Here is a 15,860-nt window from a genome sequence, read left to right as displayed (position 1 = left end):
TATATACCCACCCCTCTACTGGACAGTTATATATCCCCACTCCTCTACTGGACAGTTATATATACCCACTCCTCCACATACACTTGTTTGCCTTCTAGGTGATTTCTAACTGCCCTTAGTGATAGTTTTCATCCTTCAGTTTTTGCCTTTTCCAAATTCTTTAACAAACGTTTTTGTCCATTCTCTGTCCACCAGTCTCTAAAAACTGTTTGTCCCCTACCCCCATTCCTCAGAAAACATTGTTTTTGCCCCTCCCCCTCCCTCAGTAAGTATGCCCCTCCCTTTGTAAAGATGCCCCTCCCTCAGTAAACATTGCTCCTCCTCTATCTGGATCGAATACCCCAGATTACTATGACAGGTAACCCTGTCCCCTTATTTTACTATTTGAATCTCCTTGTTCCCATATATTACCAAATGTATTATATAGGTAGCCTAAAGCAAAAAATGTGTTTGGTTTTATCCCCTGTCCCATCTTCCCATAAAGCACGTTTGGAATTTATTTTCGATAGTAGCCTTGTGTTAAGTATTTTTTTCAGATTTTTACATATATATTTATACATATACACTTTTAAAAACAGCATTCTCTTTGAATTGTTAATAAATTTAACTAGATGGTATCAAATTCTAAGTCCTGTTTGATTTTTGTTGTAATTATAACATGAAGTATACAGTACCAATTAGTGTTGGCTTGCCTGCAGGTGTTACATAGGTTTGGGATGAGTTCATGTGATTGTCATCATAAAAGACCGAATGTGAGGCTTGTCTGTGTTATCAAGTCGGAGCTTGGCCGTCACTGGCACAGATAGCAATACAGTTGTTACAAAAACGACACAGATCAATCGAATCTACTAAATGGTTATATTTTTTCATGTGAACTATATATGTAAGTAATAAACCTTACACACCTGTGTGGGGACAAACCAAAAAATACTGTGTTTCCAATCTTATGTTTAAACTCTACCTGCTGTGATAATTTTTGTCTGCGAATTTGTGAAGCGGGACTACATTGTTACTTTTCCGACGGTTTTAGTGTCGTCTTCAACTTTATTAAGTTTTGCATTTAGATCCATTTCTCATAAAGTATAAGTTCAACTTTAACCAAACTTGACATATAGATAGATAACATAGTGAACATCTCAAAACACCCTTTATTTATGGAATATCATCCAGAATTTATGGTCCAGTGACTCTTAGAGATTGGGGACACTGGGAATCTGGACGGAAATTTAAGTTTTGTGTTTAGCTCAGTTTCTCATGAAATATCAATGTTATTTCAATTAAACCTGGAATATAGTTGCATTGAAGTATGGACATCTCAACACATCCCACAGATTACATGAATTTTCAGGTTTTTTCATGGATTTTTGGGTTAAAAGCCTTTTGAGAAATTGATATGAAATTTTATTGCCTCTCCAATTGTTCTACAAATTAGTTTATAGCTAGATTTGAATGAAATCTATCATTTGTCAGATGTATTTTCCTCTCACTTTTCAGAAAGAGTGACTTTTGGGGTAAAAATGACATATTTAGGTGAATTTTGAGAATTAGTGATTTTGTGAAATTTGATATTTCTTTCACAATGCATCAATATTTACACATGTCTATAGCGTATACAAGGGGCTTCCTTACTATCATGTGGAGTTTTTTTTGTTTAAGGAAAAAATACTGAAATTTTTGTAAATTTTGGAGTTTGCTTTAAACTTACTACATGTATATTGACAAAGCAGGACAGGCGAGACATATGATTATATGTAAATTTTGTGTTATATAATTATATTGCTTTAATCTGCCTAACCATCACATGTCTTTTCCATCATTTATTCTATAAATCAACTTTTTATCAATGAAAACTTTTTATCTCGGTTGATTAAATTTCTTTTTTAAGATTTTGAAATATTTGAAAATCTGTTGTATAATTAATGATACAGTATTATTTATTATGTAGAATGACTTGAGTTCTCCAGCAGTATAATTCAATCTCTACCTAAAGTCTCTGCATAGTCAAAAATCATAAAATTGTATTTGCTGGGCCATAGTGAAGAGGATTCACTCTCTTGTACCCAGGGAACTCAAATGGGGGAGGTTTACACATATTTGTTATAGGGAAATCAGAGCGGGTAGGGTCTTCATAGAATTGTTAAATTTGTTGGTTACACGAGAAGCAATTACCTTGAGAAAGAAGCTTCCCTTACACACTTCCCCTGCTGTGTAGTTGACACAGTGTTCATGTTACAAAGAGTAGTACAATACAGTAAACCCCTACAACAGTCTACCATGAGTCCCTTCTACCTTACAACAGATAGTCTTTAAGCCTTGATCAGAAATGTTCTAAATAAATTTGACAAGGTCTGTTCAACATTTGATAAGTGTTTCAAGTGGACAAGATGACATGCAGCTGTACTTGGTTTTAACATCAAACTATTTTTACTATCAGGATCAGTTCAGAGCATGTTTTTTCTCTATGGCTACTTACCAAGTATATTGTAATTAACATAGTTGGTTAAGTCAGTGATATACTGACTCAATAAATAGCTGTCCATCCCATTGAGATATTAAGTATTTACACTTATCAGCCGTTAATGGTCTCACTTAAATTTTATGGCGTCACTGATTTGCAAAATTAAGTCAGAAATACTGTTGATTTATTAACATGTGTTAATATCTTAATGTGCATTGCATGTTTACTTGCTAATATCCGGGGCGTGTATATATTTACAAGAAAATGATGAAAGAAAATATCGCTAACCTCAATGATAAAGATTATGCATGCAATGATATTGTTTGTGAATGAAACGATATTTTACCTAATACTGTCTGTAATCCCCCAAGGTGTAGACTACACATCAGCCTTGGCAGTTAATGCTACTTCATTTACTTCTAATGACTGGTAAAGAAACCAACATTAAGTATGCATGCCATATATTAATTACATAATTAATTTGTCAGTTCAGTAAACCACATTTACTGTGTTAAAGATCCTTGGCTATTGTAGGAACATATCCCAACAGAACTTATACTTCTGGTGGTGTTATATCTCAACAAGAGTTATCATTATGGTGGTGTTATATCCCAACAGGAGTTATAATTATGGTGGTGTTATATCCCAACAGGAGTTATAATAATGGTGGTGTTATATCCCAACAGGAGTTATAATAATGGTGGTGTTATATCCCAACAGGAGTTATAATAATGGTGGTGTTATATCCCTACAGCTGTTATTATTATGGTGGTGTTATATCCCTACAGCTGTTATAATTATGGTGGTGTTATATCCCTACAGCTGTAATTATTATGGTGGTGTTATATCCCTACAGCTGTTGAGATGTATTCTATACAGAGTTTGTGGACAGGTTACAAACAAACAAATCAGTAGTGTTATTGTAGTTTACACATCACATTTTATGCATTTCAATCCCTATCAACATGTAAAATATCACATTAACTCATTGCAAGTTATGCTTGACATAAATTTTACTTCAATATCACATTTGTAGATGTTCAAGTATTTGCGTCTCTTTCATCTTTTCCTAAACTTTATTGGGATGTCATCCGTTCTAGGTAATGTCTGCTTAATTGTCATTGACACTGCCATACACTGTGATCAGGTCTGTCATTGACACTGCCATATACTGTGACCAGGTCTGTCATTGACACTGCCATATACTGTTACCCAGTCTGTCATTGACACTGCCATATACTGTGATCCAGTCTGTCATTGACACTGCTATACACTGTGATCCAGTCTGTCATTGACACTGCCATATACTGTGACCAGGTCTGTCATTGACACTGCCATATACTGTGATCAGGTCTGTCATTGACACTGCCATATACTGTGATCCAGTCTGTCATTGACACTGCCATATACTGTGATCCAGTCTGTCATTGACACTGCCATATACTGTGATACTGTGATCCAGCTGTTATATCCCTACAGCTGGTATTATTATGGTGGTGTTATATCCCTACAGCTGTAATTATTATGGTGGTGTTATATCCCTACAGCTGTTGAGATGTATTCTATACAGAGTTTGTGGACAGGTTACAAACAAACAAATCAGTAGTGTTATTGTAGTTTACACATCACATTTTATGCATTTCAATCCCTATCAACATGTAAAATATCACATTAACTCATTGCAAGTTATGCTTGACATAAATTTTACTTCAATATCACATTTGTAGATGTTCAAGTATTTGCGTCTCTTTCATCTTTTCCTAAACTTTATTGGGATGTCATCCGTTCTAGGTAATGTCTGCTTAATTGTCATTGACACTGCCATATACTGTGATCAGGTCTGTCATTGACACTGCCATATACTGTGACCAGGTCTGTCATTGACACTGCCATATACTGTTACCCAGTCTGTCATTGACACTGCCATATACTGTGATCCAGTCTGTCATTGACACTGCTATACACTGTGATCCAGTCTGTCATTGACACTGCCATATACTGTGACCAGGTCTGTCATTGACACTGCCATATACTGTGATCAGGTCTGTCATTGACACTGCCATACACTGTGACCAGGTCTGTCATTGACACTGCCATAAACTGTGATCCAGTGTGTCATTGACACTGCCATATACTGTGATCCAGTCTGTCATAGACACTGCCATATACTGTGATCCAGTCTGTCATTGACACTGCCGTTTCTCCCTCCCTCACACTCTCCCCATCACAGTACACCTATTACCCTCTCCCTCACATTCTCCACTCTCACACTCACACTACACCTATCCCCCCCCCCCCCTTCACACTCTCCACACTCACACCACACCTATTCCCCCCCTTCTTCACACTCCACACTCACACCACACCTATCCCCCCTCCCCTCACACCACACCTTTTTCCCCTCCCTCACACTCTCCACACTCACACTACATCTATTTCCCTCCCTCACACTCTCCACACTCACACCACACCTATTTCCCGTCCCTCATATTCTCCACACTCCCACCACACCTATTCCCCCCTTCTTCACACTCCACACTCATACCACACCTATTTCCCGTCCCTCACACTCTCCACACTCACACCACACCTATTTCCCCTCCCTCACACTCCCCACACTCACACCACACATATTTCCCCTCCCTCACACTCTCCACACTCACACTACATCCCCTGCTCCCCCTCATACTCACACCTATTTCCCCTCCCTCACACTCTCCATACTCACACCACACCTATTTCCCCTCCCTCACACTCTCCATACTCACACTCACACCACACCTATTTCCCCTCCCTCACACTCTCCATACTCACACCACACCTATTTCCCCTCCCTCACACTCTCCATACTCACACCACACCTATTTCCCCTCCCTCACACTCTCCTTACTCACACCACACCTATTTCCCCTCCTCACACTCTCCATACTCACACCACACCTATTTCCCCTCCCTCACACTCTCCATACTCACACCACACCTATTTCCCCTCCCTCACACTCTCCTTACTCACACCACACCTATTTCCCCTCCCTAACACTCTCCTTACTCAACACAACCTATTTCCCCTCCCTAACACTCTCCTACTCACCCACACCTATTTCCCCTCCCTCACACTCTCCATACTCACACCACACCTATTTCCCCTCCCTCACACTCTCCTTACTCACACCACACCTATTTCCCCTCCCTAACACTCTCCTTACTCATACTCACACCTATTTCCCCTCCCTCACACTCTCCATACTCACACCACACCTATTTCCCCTCCCTCACACTCTCCACACTCACACCACACCTATTTCCCCTCCCTCACACTCTCCATACTCACACCACACCTATTCCCCCTCCCTCACACTCCCCCCACCCACACCATTCCCCCCCCAACACCCATTCCACCCACCTATCCCTCTCACACTCTCCTTACTCACACCACACCTATTTCCCCTCCCTCACACTCTCCTTACTCACACCACACCTATTTCCCCTCCCTCACACTCTCCACACTCACACCACACCTATTTCCCCTCCCTCACACTCTCCACACTCACACCACACCTATTTCCCCTCCCTCACACTCTCCATACTCACACCACACCTATTTCCCCTCCCTAACACTCTCCTTACTCACACCACACCTATTTCTCCCTCCCTCACACTCTCCACACTCACTCCACACCTATTTCCCCTCCCTCACACTCTCCACACTCACTCCACACCTATTTCCCCTCCCTCACACTCTCCTCGCTCATTTTTCCCTACCCTGTACACTTTACAAATCCTTTCCCCAGTTTCCCTTCCATGCGGTGAAGAGTTTGTGGAAAAAATTGTAAATCTAATCATTATTTTGGCAGATGGATTTAAAATATTTCCTGGAAATCCTGAGTGTTGACCTTGTTTTGTTGGGGTTTTTTATCACAGCATGCAAAGAACAGTTTTCCTCACTGTCAAAAATTTCACATCACAGATGGCATATTTTTCCAATATTAGCATTTCATGTCAAAAGTTTTCATGAATATTTCATTGTTAGGCATGCTGTTAATGGTTTTCGACTTTTGACACTGTGAAGACAGGTTTTCGCTAGGCTTGCTTCCTCAATCTTCCAAGAGATGTCTTGTCAGAATTTTATCAGCATACACCATCGTTTCCTCCATGGAATGAAAGAGGTGTGGAAACAAGTGTCCTCATCACAGTTACAAGTGTGTCCATGTCCACACAGCCCTATCAAACAACCAGTTATAGTCATGTCAAGTTTATCATACAATTTCATCTAAAGAAGAAATTTGGAATAATTTGACTTTCCCAGCTAGGAACACATTCTGGACTGAAATACAGTAAACCTCCGGTCAGTTCAAACAAAAATGAATAAATATTGATGAACCTGTTCAAAATATATAAAATTAGGCTTCAGAAAATCAGCTTGAGTTTGAATTATCAGAGTCAAACAGGTATACTTGGCATATCAAATGTAAGGCTGATACATAACAACAACGAACAGTGACATATTTATAAATGAATAAAATGATAGTATTCTATTGAATTCAATGTCAAATTATCATTAAACTTTCTTCACTTTGTGATATTAAATTATGATTGTTCTAGTGCACAGCAGAGGCCATTGAATAGGCCCCAAAACAGTACATGTTTAATTTGCGCCACAAAAGTTATAACCCCAAAAGTTAGACTACCTAAGACCTAAATAAATAGTGAGGTATATGCATGGTTATTGTTTTATTTGAATCGGAAACTTTTTTATATGGGCCTATTATTTCATAGTGAATGTCTAGGTAACCTAAAGTGTTACTGTAAATATAGGCCGATATGTTAGCAAAATTAGGTCAGAACATTAACATGTCTACTTTTAAATTATAAGTAATTCAATAGTCCTAATACCTTCCAAACTAACAGGTTATATCTTGATTGTCAATAAGAAATGTCTGATCGCAAATGAATAGTCAAAATGCTTAGTTAACACTATTTGACGATTTTTAGGTCGACCTGAGAAGTCTCAGTTGACCTATTGCAATCGCCTTTTGTCCGGCATCGTGCCTCGTCCGTCGTCCGTCGTCCGTCGTGCCTCGTCCATCGTCCGTCGTGCGTCGTAAACAATTTACATTTTCAACTTCTTCTTAAAAACTGCTGAACCAAATTCAATGAAATTTTACAGGAAGCTTCCATGGCTGAGGGTGAACCAAAATTGTGAATTATATGGTCCCCACCCCCCAGGGGCCTGAGGGGCGGGGCCACAAAGGGTCAAATTGACTAAAACTTCAAAAATCTTCTTCTCTACTCTCAGATATGGTAGAATCAAATACTCTACATAGATGGAAGGGTCTTAAGGTGCTTTACCAGAATTGTGAATTTCATGACCCTGGGGTCTCACGTTTGCCCCTGGGGAGGGGGTAAACTTTACTATACATGTAGTTTATATAGGGAAATCACATTTTTGACTATTATTTGTTGGATTTGTATTTGAATTCATTCTAACTTGTATCAAATTATCAGCATGGGACGACAGTTTGATGGTATGTACATGTTGGCCCTAGTTGACCCCCAGGGGCTGGTGGGCAGGGCCAAAAAGGGTCAAATTGACTAAAATTTCAAAAATCTTCTTCTCTACTCTCAGATATGGTAGAATCAAATACTCTACATAGATGGAAGGGTCTTCAGGTGCTTTACCAAAATTGTGAATTTCATGACCCTGGGGTCTCACGTTTGCCCCTGGGAAGGGGGTAAACTTTACTATAGTTTATATAGGGAAATCACATTTTTGACTATTATTTGTTGGATTTGTATTGGAATTCATTCTAACTTGGTTCAAATTATCAGCATGAGATGACAGTTTGATGGTATGTACATGTTGGCCCTAGTTGACCCCCAGGGGCTGGTGGGTGGGGCCAAAAAGGGTCAAATTGACTAAAACTTCAAAATTCTTCTTCTCTACTCTCAGATATGTTAGAATCAAATACTCTTCATAGATTGAAGGGTCTTAAGGTGCTTTACCAAAATTGTGAATTTCATGACCCTGGGGTCTCATGTTTGCCCCTGGGGAGGGGGTAAACTTTGCTATAGTTTATATAGGGAAATCACATTTTTGACTATTATTTGTTGGATTTGTATTGGAATTCATTCTAACTTGTATCAAATTATCAGCATGGGATGACACTTTGATGGTATGTACATGTTGGCCCTAGTTGACCCCCAGGGGCTGGTGGGCGGGGCCAAAAAGGGTCAAATTGACAAAAAATTCAAAAATCTTCTTCTCTACTCTCAGATATGTTAGAATCAAATACTCTTCATAGATGGAAGGGTCTTAAGATGCTTTACCAAAATTGTGAATTTCATGACCCTGGGGTCTCATGTTTGCCCCTGGGGAGGGGGTAAACTTTGCTATAGTTTATATTGGGAAATCACATTTTTGACTATTATTTGTTGGATTTGTATTGGAATTCATTCTAACTTGTATCAAATTATCAGCATGGGATGACACTTTGATGGTATGTACATGTTGGCCCTAGTTGACCCCCAGGGGCTGGTGGGCGGGGCCAAAAAGGGTCAAATTGACAAAAATTTCAAAAATCTTCTTCTCTACTCTCAGATATGGTAGAATCAAATACTCTACATAGATGGAAGGGTCTTAAGGTGCTTTACCAGAATTGTGAATTTCATGACCCTGGGGTCTCACGTTTGCCCCTGGGGAGGGGGTAAACTTTGCTATAGTTTATATAGGGAAATCACATTTTTGACTATTATTTGTTGGATTTGTATTGGAATTCATTCTAACTTGTATCAAATTATCAGCATGGGATGACACTTTGATGGTATGTACATGTTGGCCCTAGTTGACCCCCAGGGGCTGGTGGGCAGGGCCAAAAAGGGTCAAATTGACTAAAATTTCAAAAATCTTCTTCTCTACTCTCAGATATGGTAGAATCAAATACTCTACATAGATGGAAGGGTCTTAAGGTGCTTTACCAAAATTGTGAATTTCATGACCCTGGGGTCTCACGTTTGCCCCTGGGAAGGGGGTAAACTTTACTATAGTTTATATAGGGAAATCACATTTTTGACTATTATTTGTTGGATTTGTATTGGAATTCATTCTAACTTGGTTCAAATTATCAGCATGAGATGACAGTTTGATGGTATGTACATGTTGGCCCTAGTTGACCCCCAGGGGCTGGTGGGTGGGGCCAAAAAGGGTCAAATTGACTAAAACTTCAAAATTCTTCTTCTCTACTCTCAGATATGTTAGAATCAAATACTCTTCATAGATGGAAGGGTCTTAAGGTGCTTTACCAAAATTGTGAATTTCATGACCCTGGGGTCTCATGTTTGCCCCTGGGGAGGGGGTAAACTTTGCTATAGTTTATATAGGGAAATCACATTTTTGACTATTATTTGTTGGATTTGTATTGGAATTCATTCTAACTTGTATCAAATTATCAGCATGGGATGACACTTTGATGGTATGTACATGTTGGCCCTAGTTGACCCCCAGGGGCTGGTGGGCGGGGCCAAAAAGGGTCAAATTGACAAAAATTTCATAAATCTTCTTCTCTACTCTCAGATATGGTAGACTCAAATACTCTACATAGATGGAAGGGTCTTAAGGTGCTTTACCAGAATTGTGAATTTCATGACCCTGGGGTCTCACGTTTGCCCCTGGGGAGGGGGTAAACTTTGCTATAGTTTATATAGGGAAATCACATTTTTGACTATTATTTGTTGGATTTGTATTGGAATTCATTCTAACTTGTATCAAATTATCAGCATGGGATGACACTTTGATGGTATTTACATGTTGGCCCTAGTTGACCCCCAGGGGCTGGTGGACGGGGCCAAAAAGGGTCAAATTGACAAAAATTTCAAAAATCTTCTTCTCTACTCTCAGATATGGTAGAATCAAATACTCTACATAGATGGAAGGGTCTTAAGGTGCTTTACCAGAATTGTGAATTTCATGACCCTGGGGTCTCACGTTTGCCCCTGGGAAGGGGGTAAACTTTACTATAGTTTATATTGGGAAATCACATTTTTGACTATTATTTGTTGGATTTGTATTGGAATTCATTCTAACTTGGTTCAAATTATCAGCATGAGATGACAGTTTGATGGTATGTACATGTTGGCCCTAGTTGACCCCCAGGGGCTGGTGGGTGGGGCCAAAAAGGGTCAAATTTACAAAAATTTCAAAAATCTTCTCAACTCTCAGATATGTTAGAATCAAATACTCTTCATAGATGGAAGGATCTTAAGGTGCTTTACCAAAATTGTGAATTTCATGACCCTGGGGTCTCATGTTTGCCCCTGGGGAGGGTTAAACTTTACTATAGTTTATATAGGGAAATCACATTTTTGACTATTATTTGTTGAATTTTTATTGGAATTCATTCTAACTTCGTTAACATTATCAGCTTGGGATGACAGTTTGATGGTATGTACATGTTGGCCCTGACTGACCCCCAGGGGCTGATGGGCGGGGCCAAAAAGGGTCAAATTAACAGAAATTTTAAAAATCTTCTTCTTACAGCCCATTTAAGGTAAAATTAAATACTCTTCACAGATCGAAGGGTCTTAAGGTGCTTTACCATAATTGTGAATTTCCTAGCCCCGGGGTCTCGCGTTTGCCCCATGGGAGGGGATAAACTTTACTATAGTTATAGGGAAATCACATTTTTGACTATCATTTGTTTTATTTGTTTTTAAATTCATTCTTTTATTCAAATTTACTGAAATATTTCAAAATTTAGGTGACCGTTAAGGCCCATGGGCCTCTTGTTTAGTTTGCCATACAGCGCAAAATCTACTGCAATAATCACACATATAACTTATTACCCTAAACTTGTCTGTTGACCAAAGTCTCAGCATTTTCCCGGTGCCACTCTCTGCAAGCTTTCAATGGAGTTTGCTAAAAAAAAATCTTACTTAACGTTCTTCATTTGACATAATTATAAACAATCAGAGTTTGAACTATCATTAGCTTGAAAGTTATTGTTTGTATTGAATAAAAAAATGTTTTCGAACTATCTGCCAATGTTTTCGAACTATCTGCCGATTTGAACTGACCGGAGGTTTACGGTAAATAGACTCTTTTGATCAATGATTGATATAAACCAGAGGCTTGTAATCATTAAGAAAGGAATCATGAAATGCAGATGAATGTAAAATTTGTTCTCCAGTATGAGGTAAATATTTGTCCAAATCCAATTAACAAAAACCATGATTACATTTGATTTGTGATCCACTTATGATGTTCAAGATTGTTTCACAACTAGCTATAAGATGTATTGTAATTATAGGGTAGAGTTAAAGGTACTCAAGGCTGTATTGTACTTATAGGGTAGAGTTAAAGGTACTCAAGGCTGTATTGTACTTATAGGGTAGAGTTAAAGGTACTGAAGACTGTATTGTACTTATAGAGTAGAGTTAAAGGTACTGAAGACTTTATTGTACTTATAGGGTAGAGTTAAAGGTACTGAAGACTGTATTGTACTTATAGGGTAGAGTTAAAGGTACTGAAGGCTGTATTGTACTTATAGGGTAGAGTTAAAGGTACTGAAGACTGTATTGTACTTATAGGGTAGAGTTAAAGGTACTCAAGGCTGTATTGTACTTATAGGGTAGAGTTAAAGGTACTGAAGGCTGTATTGTACTTATAGGGTAGAGTTAAAGGTACTGAAGACTTTATTGTACTTATAGGGTAGAGTTAAAGGTACTCAAGGCTGTATTGTACTTATAGGGTAGAGTTAAAGGTACTCAAGACTGTATTGTACTTATAGGGTAGAGTTAAAGGTACTCAAGGCTGTATTGTACTTATAGGGTAGAGTTAAAGGTACTGAAGACTTTATTGTACTTATAGGGTAGAGTTAAAGGTACTCAAGGCTGTATTGTACTTATAGGGTAGAGTTAAAGGTACTCAAGACTGTATTGTACTTATAGGGTAGAGTTAAAGGTACTCAAGACTGTATTGTACTTATAGGGTAGAGTTAAAGGTACTCAAGACTGTATTGTACTTATAGGGTAGAGTTAAAGGTACTCAAGGCTGTATTAGAAGTAAATGTATGCTGTAATATAGTTAGTTAGGTAAAGTTAAAAGTTAATGTATGCTGTATTGTAGTAAGGTAAAGTTAGCGGTCACTGTAGACTGTATCATAGTTAGGTAAAGTTATAAATGTAGATATCACTGTAGACTGTATTGTAGTAAGGTAAAGAAAGAAGTAACTGTAGACTGTATTGTAGTAAGGTAAAGTTAAATGTCACTGTAGGCTGTATTGTAGTTAGGTAAAGTTAGAAGTCACTGTAGGCTGTATTGTAGTTAGGTAAAGTTAAATGTCACTGTAGGCTGTATTGTAGTTAGGTAAAGTTAGAAGTCACTGTAGGCTGTATTGTAGTTAGGTAAAGTTAAATGTCACTGTAGGCTGTATTGTAGTTAGGTAAAGTTAAAAGTCACTGTAGACTGTATTGTAGTTAGGTAAAGTTAAATGTCACTGTAGGCTGTATTGTAGTTAGGTAAAGTTAAATGTCACGGTAGGCTGTATTGTAGTTAGGTAAAGTTAGAGGTCACTGTAGACTGTATTGTAGTTAGGTAAAGTTAGAGGTCACTGTAGACTGTATTGTAGTAAGGTAAATTTAAATGTCACTGTAGACTGTATTGTAGTTAGTTAAAGTTAAAAGTCACTGTAGACTGTATTGTAGTTAGGTAAAGTTAAAAGTCACTGTAGGCTGTATTGTAGTTAGGTAAAGTTAAATGTCACTGTAGGCTGTATTGTAGTTAGGTAAAGTTAAATGTCACTGTAGACTGTATTGTAGTTAGTTAAAGTTAAAAGTCACTGTAGACTGTATTGTAGTTAGTTAAAGTTAAAAGTCACTGTAGACTGTATTGTAGTTAGGTAAAGTTAGAAGTCACTGTAGGCTGTATTGTAGTTAGGTAAAGTTAAATGTCACTGTAGGCTGTATTGTAGTTAGGTAAAGTTAAATGCCATTGTAGGCTGTATTGTAGTTAGGTAAAGTTAAATGTCACTGTAGACTGTATTGTAGTTAGGTAAAGTTAGATGTCACTGTAGACTGTATTGTAGTTAGGTAAAGTTAAATGTCACTGTAGACTGTATTGTAGTTAGGTAAAGTTAGAGGTCACTGTAGACTGTACTGTAGTTAGGTAAAGTTAAATGTCACTGTAGGCTGTATTGTAGTTAGGTAAAGTTAGAGGTCACTGTAGACTGTATTGTAGTTAGGTAAAGTTAAATGTCACTGTAGGCTGTATTGTAGTAAGGTAAAGTTAGAGGTCACTGTAGACTGTATTGTAGTTAGGGAAAGTTATAAATGTAGATATCACTGTAGGCTGTATGGTATTTAGGTAAAGTTAAAGGTCACTGTAGGCTGTATGGTATTTAGGTAAATTTATAAATGTAGATGTCACTGTAGGCTGTATTGTAGTTAGGTAAAGTTAAATGTCACTGTAGGCTGTGTTGTAGTTAGGTAAAGTTAAATGTCACTGTAGGCTGTATTGTAGTTAGGTATAAAGTTAAATGTCACTGTAGGCTGTAATGTAGTTAGGTAAAGTTAGAAGTCACTGTAGGCTGTATTGTAGTTAGGTAAAGTTAGAAGTCACTGTTGACTGTATTGTAGTAAGGTAAAGTTAGAAGTCACTGTTGACTGTATTGTAGTAAGGTAAAGTTAGAAGTCACTGTTGACTGTATTGTAGTAAGGTAAAGTTAGAAGTCACTGTAGGCTGTATTGTAGTTAGGTAAAGTTAAAAGTCATTGTAGACTGTAATGTAGTTGGGCAAAGTTAGAAGTCACTGTAGGCTGTATTGTAGTTAGGTAAAGTTAAATGTCACGGTAGGCTGTATTGTAGTTAGGTAAAGTGAAAAGTCACTGTAGGCTGTATGGTAGTTAGGTAAAGTTAGAAGTCACTGTAGACTGTATTGTAGTTAGGTAAAGTTAAATGTCACTGTAGGCTGTATTGTAGTTAGGTAAAGTTAGAGGTCACTGTAGACTGTATTGTAGTTAGGTAAAGTTATAAGTCACTGTAGGCTGTATTGTAGTTAGGTAAAGTTAAATGTCACTGTAGGCTGTATTGCATTGTTGGTTATGTTTTAGATGAAATTTAAGGATTCATTCATCAGCTCTTATCTTTAACAAGACTTTGGTAAAAGATGTGTGGTTTGTAAGTCACGTTTCCTGTAACAGGTGTTAGATGTATCAGGTACATCAAGTCCACACATTTCTATTGGAGATCTAGGGATAGGGGGTTTTAATGTTCCAGTTAAATACACACTGTGACATTTAATATGAACACTTGCAGACATTACTAAGATTATTTTTATTAACAAAGTTTGTGGAATGGATTCATTATACACATTTATTGTGTGTTATAAATATTTATTTGATATTTAGTTAAATTAGACTTGTGATATTTATTCCATCAGAAAAAAATGTACCATTTAAAACATAGAAATGCATTTATTATGATAGTAAATATTAATTTGATAGTAAGTTGTAGTTTTTTGTATAGTGTTACAGATTAGGTTGACTTAATAGGTTGACAGGGTGTGTGGTAAACAGGTGAAGTAATAAAACACAGATTTGTCATTCTGAGAGCTTTTACATTGAAAAGAAAATATAGAGTGGCTGTAAATGATATGTAGGTCTCGTCAACAACAAATTCATATCCATCAAAATGAAATTTTTCATCCCAAATTATAGAGTAAGCGAGTGTTAAGTTTGTGGAGCATTCTCTGGCCTGCATATACATACCACATCTGCATAGTTACACATATTTGTCAAAAACCCAGTCATTCTTTTACACTGGTTGCATTTAATCTCCGCCACCACCATAAATTCAAATGAAGTCACAGTGGTCATTCATACAGAAAGTAATCAGCTGGCCTTAATTTGAAGAAAATTGAAAATAGATGAGAAAGTTACAACCTCAAATTACATGTTATCCAAAAGTGATGATTTACTTAGCTGAATGAATGTCAACATCTAGTGCTTGGGTCTTTAATGTCTAGGCTTGATTTTGTGTAGCATGTGCCTGTATCAACAGTGCTTGATGGATAACATGATAACTGCCGTAATAAATTACAGTTCTGGGTGTAATGGTAGGAAGGAAAGGATTTACTACCCTCCGGGCCAATAACAGCTTTTCAGGGTATACACACATTACTTAATTAAATCTTAAACTTTTTGTTTTTATTTAAAACTGTAGTGTATTATCTGGGTGGCAAGGAGAAGACAGGAAGGGCCCGATGTCCTGTCAGTACTAAAGTATACCTAAAAGGTTCACACTAGTTCTCTTATCAACTACCCAAGATACAACCAGACACGATTTATTGTTAACAAACCTATAGAAATCTTGTAATTCTCCATGTAAACATTTCTATTGTCAACTGACTATA

At 37.7% G+C, this 15,860-nt stretch overlaps 1 protein-coding gene across 4 annotated transcripts in view; it reads left to right on the top strand.

Annotated features, from left to right (window-relative positions):
- The window catches only part of LOC117329095 (trichohyalin-like), a 105,820-nt gene that overhangs the window by 30,820 nt on the left and 59,140 nt on the right, over window positions 1–15,860 (top strand). The window lies entirely within an intron of this gene.

This window comes from Pecten maximus, chromosome 1, assembly GCF_902652985.1.
Source record: "Pecten maximus chromosome 1, xPecMax1.1, whole genome shotgun sequence".
Lineage (NCBI taxonomy): Eukaryota > Metazoa > Mollusca > Bivalvia > Pectinida > Pectinidae > Pecten > Pecten maximus.
This window is presented reverse-complemented; position numbering and strand designations above follow the sequence as displayed.